Source organism: Sus scrofa, chromosome 16 (genome assembly GCF_054392235.1).
Source record: "Sus scrofa isolate SSC_HxYL_T2T_F1_AM1 chromosome 16, Sscrofa_HxYL_maternal_Yorkshire_Landrace_v2.0, whole genome shotgun sequence".
NCBI lineage: Eukaryota > Metazoa > Chordata > Mammalia > Artiodactyla > Suidae > Sus > Sus scrofa.
Window position 1 is genome coordinate 14727426 of NC_139398.1, and position 6833 is coordinate 14734258.

A 6833-nucleotide genomic window follows, 5' to 3' on the forward strand; every position below is an offset into this window, starting at 1 on the left:
CAGCAGTATTATTTGTTCAGGAAAAACGATAATTTAATGATAGTTATTGTGAAAACAGATAATATACCAGGCTTAACAACCCACAAATAATATGCCTTTCTAGTTAAAGCACCTGAGCCTGTTAGAGTCCTCTCATTATTGAATCTCCAAAGACCAAACAAAAAATATGATGTTTTTAATTATCCTGATTGCAATCCACATTAAAGAAAAATGTGCCCCAGATGGATACACAGAATTTTTGATTTTTGAAGCCATATAGAATATTAATTTTATATTCAGAGACCTTTAGATTTTCTAGGAATAAAAACAACAAAATTCAAAAAACTGTAATATTTTTAGATACTAGAAAATATTGACTTTACTTCTTTTGTATAATTGGTCTATAATCCATATATAAGTTAATGCAAACTAAAATACAAAAGCAAAGGAAAGAGTGTATATTTTATATGTGACTTATTATAATTTTCTGTGTACAGCTATATTTAAAAAATTTAACATTTTTAGGCCTACATTTTTCACCGCTAATTTATATACCTGAAAATTCTACATATAACAGTATAATACTTCAAAAATTCCAAATAGGAGACTAGAAAGTGGAATCATCTAGCAAAATTACCTACCACTGAAGACGAGTTGATAAATTGCTGGGTAAACACATTTTTTGGTGATATGGAGATGGAGATGATCCAAAAAATAATTAATTTTTTCAAAAATTTAAGTTTAAATCTTTCAGTCTGGGAATAAGATAAGAGGGTCTAGAAAGGAAAACTGGAGAGATATTTAAACCCATTTGAACACTTAAAAATGTTTTAGCTGTGTGCATCAGTTACTTTCAATACTATAAATTTTGAAAATAAGAATAAATGTACTAAGTCCCTCATTTTAAGATTTCTGTTCCAATCTGTCTCTTCTGGGGATATGTATGGATTAATACTGTTAGCACAAATTATTCTTATACACGAACACTAGTAGCTACAGTTAAGGAACATAAGACTTCTCTAACTGTCAAGGACATAGACTTTGACAACTTACACCATGATAGTGGCAGTGGGGTGGTAGTTAGCGAACATATATATTTTTTTTTTCTTTTTATGGCTCCATTTGCAGTATATGGAAGTTCCTAGGCCAGGGGTAGAACCTGAGCTGCAGCTGCAGACTACCACAACTTACGACAACACTGGATCCTTAATCTACTGGGTGAGGACAGGGATCGAGCCCGCATCCTCATAGAGACACTGTCAGGTCCGTAACCTGCCTCGCCACAACAGGACCTCCCTAGAGAACATATTATGAATATATTTTGAAGGTAGAGCTGACAAGATTTTCTGAGATGGACTTTGACAAGGGGAGTAAGGAAAGATGCCTCCAATATTTTTGACCACAATAACTGAAGATTGATTTTCTGTGTTAGGAAAGACTACAGAAGGAAACAATTTATAAGAAATTGCAGCAAATTAAGGGCAACCAAAATTTCTTTAGCATTTATACCATTGAGAGGTGGATCTATGCCTTTGACCTTGAACCTGAGTGGGTTCTGTGACTGTTTTAACATGGATTATATGACTCGTGATACTGTGCCTGTTTCTGGGCCCCTGCCCTAAGAAATGGGCAACTTTATTTTTTATTTTTTGGAACACTCACTCTTGGTACCTAAAGCTACATGTGAGATGTATGACTACTCTAATCTAGCCCACTGTAAGGAAGCCCAAGCCATGTGGAGGAATCATGAGGCATGCAACATAATGGACACAGGGAGAGGAGAGACACAGAAAGAAAACCATGTATGAAATTAGTACAACCACTATGGAAAACAATATGGAGGTACCTTAGAAAACTATATATAAAACTACCATATGACCCATCAATCCCACTCTTGGGCATATATCCAGAAAGAATTTCCTTGAAAAATACACATGCACCCCATATGTACATTGCAGCACTATTCACAATAGTCAAGACATGGAAACAGCCTGAAGAAGTTGTATATATACACAATGGAATACTACTCAGCCATAAAAAAGAACAAAACAATGCCTTTTGCAGCACATGGTTGGAACTAGAGACTCTCATGATAAATGAAGTAAGTCAGAAAGAGAAAGACAAATACCATATGATGTCACTTATATCTGTAATCTAATATATGGCACAAATGAACCTTTCCACAAAAAAGAAAACCATGGTCATGGAGAACAGACTTGTTGACAAGGGAGAGTAGGAGAGAGTGGGATGGATTGGGAATTTGGGGTTAATAGATGCAGACTATTGCCTTTGGAATGGATAAGCAATGAGATCTTGCTGTATAGCGCTGGGAACTATGTCTAGTCACTTATGATGGAGCATGAGAATGTGAGAAACATGAATGTATATGTGCGTGTGTGACTAGGTCACCTTGCTGTACAGTAGAAAATTGACAGAACAGTGTAAACAAGCTATAATGGAAAAAATAAAAATCATTAAATAAAAAAATAATAAAAAATAAATAAAAAGAAAGAAAGAGAAGCCCCCTTGGGTGTGGATCATTCTACCCTAGACACCCCAGCTGATGGCATGTAGATCAGAGATAAAAGAGATCTATTTGATCTCTTCCCAAGATCCCAACCTACAAGATCCTCAGCAAACTACAATGGCTATTTTAAAACATTAAGAGTAGTTCACCACACAGCAATAGATTGTTAGATCAGGATCAAGATTTGTTTTATACATACTAATTTTGAGATGCCATACACACTCAAGTTTCAATATATCCCAGCTTTGAGATATTTGATGAAATTTTTCTGAGGATTAAATGAGATAATGTCTGCAGAGAGCCTCTTTTAGTTCCTCTCTGTTCTAAATCAAATTGTTAAATGGTTTTAAATGTTTAAAGTCACCTGATTGCTAAGGTTGTGAATTGGAATGCTGTATAAATGTTATGGCAATTAAATCATGCAGAAAAGTAGAGAGTAAAAGAAGAAATGAAATCAAGCATGCATACATTAGTAGCACTCTATTTTGTAGTGGATAGTCAGTAGAGAGTCTCTAAATGTGATATTTCATTTAAAACATTTCTATAACTTTTCTTAACAATTAATTTCTAGAATAACCTGAAATAATGTTTCTAAAATAGGAAGGGAAAAGACCAAACTGGTGCTCTAGTGAAAGTATAATTGTTCCTTTTATAGCAGAAAACCATATGTTTGCAGCAGTTATTCTACTATACACTATTGTGTGTTTTGAAGGGGATGTATGTATAGTGGAAAACAATATAGATTGTATTTATAGTGCATTTTTAGAGATAATAGTAAATCTATATTTCATAGGCCATAAATAACTTTTGAAAACATGTGCAATAAATTGTGGATTCTCATTTTTTCTTTCATAATTTTTCAATTTCAAAGGAAGACTTTACAACATACAATGAAAGTAAAATTCCAGGCATGACTGAACTCATTTAAAAAATTATGTCAACTCTTACCCAATAAATCAAAATGAAAATGCCCACATTTTACTTAAAATTTAAAGTATCTATACAGTCATGAATATGCTCTTTAAATTAATCCTCTCCATGATAACTAGAGTCTTTTAGTCTCCTGACTGTAAGTCTTTATAATTCCAGTTTATCCAAAATTATTTTAAATCAGTATAAGATGACACTTCTCAATTAAAAAATAAAGCATGTATTATGCTGTATTTCAGAATTCTACTCTTCATCTTCCTGCATAGACAGGACATCTCAAATCTGTCAGAACTGGAGAGCTGTGGTTACCATCTTCATTTTCTCTTTTCCTTTCCAATTTAACTCAAAAATTGACCTTTTGACCATAACTGCCACCCTCAGCCATGAGCAACACATCATCAATCACACTTTTAAAAAGAGAAAGATTTTTACAGGTTGAGGTACTGTACCAAGACCAATTCTGTGCTGGTATTATGAAACAGAGAGATACTGTGATCAGTCAAATCATGCAGGTCCCAAAGCACGGTACTAAAATATTTGGACAACTGATTCAAAAGTGATATTGTTGTTTCAAGCGCCCCCAAAGAGCACATATTCTCTGATTCTACTGCTAAAGCTATTCTTCCCTACTCCATATCTTCTTTATTTTTTTTAATTTTTAAAAAATTTTTATTAAAGTATAGTTGATTTACAATGTTCTGTCAATTTCTGCTATACAGCAAAGTGACCCGATCATATATATGCAATCATACACACACACACACACACACACACACACACACACACACACATTTTTCTCATATTATCTTCTATCTTGTTCTATCACAAGTGATTGGATATAGTTCCCTGTACTATAAAGGAGGAACCCATTGCTTATCCATCTAAATGTAATAGTTTGCATCTACTAATCCCAAACTCCTAGTCCATCCCACTCACTCCCCCTTTTCCTTGGCAACTACGAGTCTGTTCTCCATGTCTGAAAGTCTGTTTCTGTTCTGTAGGTAGTTTTATCTGTGCCATATATTAGAGTTCTTTATACGAATTAACCTCAGTGGGATGGACAAGGAGTTTGGGGTTAGTGGATGCAAACTGTTATATTTGGAATGGATAAGCAAAGGGGTCCTACTGTCCAGCACAGGGAACTGTGTCCAATCTCCTGGATTAGAACTTAATGGAAGACAGTACGAAAAAAGAAGAATGTAAAATTTGTTAAATAAAGATAAAATTAAATAGTAGTGTTATTGTGAATATTAAAAAATATTGAATTATACACTGTAAGATGTTCAATTTTATGATGAATTATATCTCATTAAAGTCTGATTCTGAAAAATTAAAAGAATTAACTGTATACCTTAGTGTTCATTTTGCCTTATGCAGAACTTCATACTATCATGAATCACTCGTTTCTGTTATAACTACTATGACTGATTATTTGGTTTATGTTTTCTAAACAGAAGGGACTAAAAACAAACAAACAGGCCAGTTCCCGTAGATGAATCTGCAGTCTTTAGGGTGAAATATTCTGAGGGAGGAATCATAGAGTCATCCTTTTGCAGCACTGTCAGAATTATTTTTCAAAGAACCAAGCCATAGAGAATTCTGTCACTAGTTCAGAGTCTAAATATATTTCATGAAGAGAAATAGATTTAAGCAAAAGAAGGCTAAGGAATTTTATTGCACTGAAAAAAAAGGTTTAAGAAACTAACGCAATACCATAGATGTTTTATTAAAATTCTCTCACCCCCATTTTCTTTTTCTGCTTTGCCTTCTTTATCTTTGCAGCATATGCATTATAACCTAGTATGTATAAAATGTACTCCCTCTCTTAGAGGCCTTGGGAATCTAATGCAAGGAAAAATGTTTGAGATATTCTAATTCATCACGATGCAAGAAGCTATGACACATTTAGTGCATCATTTCCCTGGAGGCTGTGTTGTGACTTTGACAATGGAGTGGAGAGAGTGACCTGAAAGGTCATTTCTATCTCCTGCTTTTATGCTAAAGCATTGAGAATTGGTTGTGTTTGCTTTCTCAGGATTATTAGGCATTTTAAAATGTAGATATGCAGCCATTTTGGTATAGAAAAAGGTAATAACTGGAAACTCAATATATTGAGTAAAATACGAAAGCTGTATGTGATTCTGATAATAGATATCACCCACTTCAAGAAGATTGGAGCATAATGGACTTTCCATAACTTGAACCCTCGTGTTCAACTGTTGTATGAGTTAGGAAGATAACTGGAGAGAGAATTTGAATTGCTTTCATAATTCCTGCCATTTGAAAACAAGCCACAGAACAATCCCCACAAACCTACTAGCTTGAGAGCTCTGATGGGAGCCATAAATGGAGATCCTGACAAAGAAGAAGAATCACACATAGACTCACAGAGCCATTACAGGCATTACTAACTTGGAATAAAAATACTGAGCCCGGAGTTCCCGTCGTGGCATAGTGGTTAACAAATCCGACATGAGGTTGCAGGTTCGATCCCTGGCCTCGCTCAGTGGGTTGAGGATCGGCGTTGCTGTGAGTTGTGGTGTAGGTCACAGACATGGCTCGGATCCTGCGTTGCTGTGGCTCTGGCATAGGCCAGAGGCTACAGCTCCGATTAGACCCCTAGCCTGGGAACCTCCATGTGCTGCAAGTGCAGCCCTAGAAAAGATTAAAAGACAACAAATATATATCTATTGAGCCCAGCTGCTTTGTACTGACCACTGGGGAAAGATCTGAGTTTCTGTGATCTACTGCAATCCTTGGCAAATCTCATCACCATCTAATATGTGTTTCTATGTCTAGTAATTAAAAACCAACATATTCCAAGCAGCTGCACAGAGGTTGAGGTCAAAAGACCATGTTAGGACAGCTGAATGAGCTCAGCTGCATTTCCAGACAACTGCTTTTCATAATTAAGCTTTAAACAGGATAATCTAAAGAGGAAATGCCCCCACCTGAAGGCCCATTCTGATTCAGTTAAAATTTCTGATAAATAGGTTGTTCTTGGAACTGAGACAAAGTATCAGCATAAGATCTGGAAGCCATATTGGAAAGGAATTTACAACAAGAAAACCTTTTATTGCTTTTTCTTTGATGTATCTTCCCTCCTCTCTATCCTCTCATTTACTGCCCATCTTTGTACTTGGTAAGTAAAATCGATGACAAGCACTCATTACCATATACTTATTTCCATCAAACACACACTTCTCTTTTGTAATCTATCAAATCATTATTAAATTATTATTACTAAAACAATAAAGTTATTTTATGAAAGCAATCAACAACTACACTTAGGTTAGATACTTAGGTTGTATCTAACATGTGCCACACACTAGTGACATAAACAATAAGGGTATGTTCTTTACAGATAGGGCTAAGCACTTGCAATTAGAGAGACAGA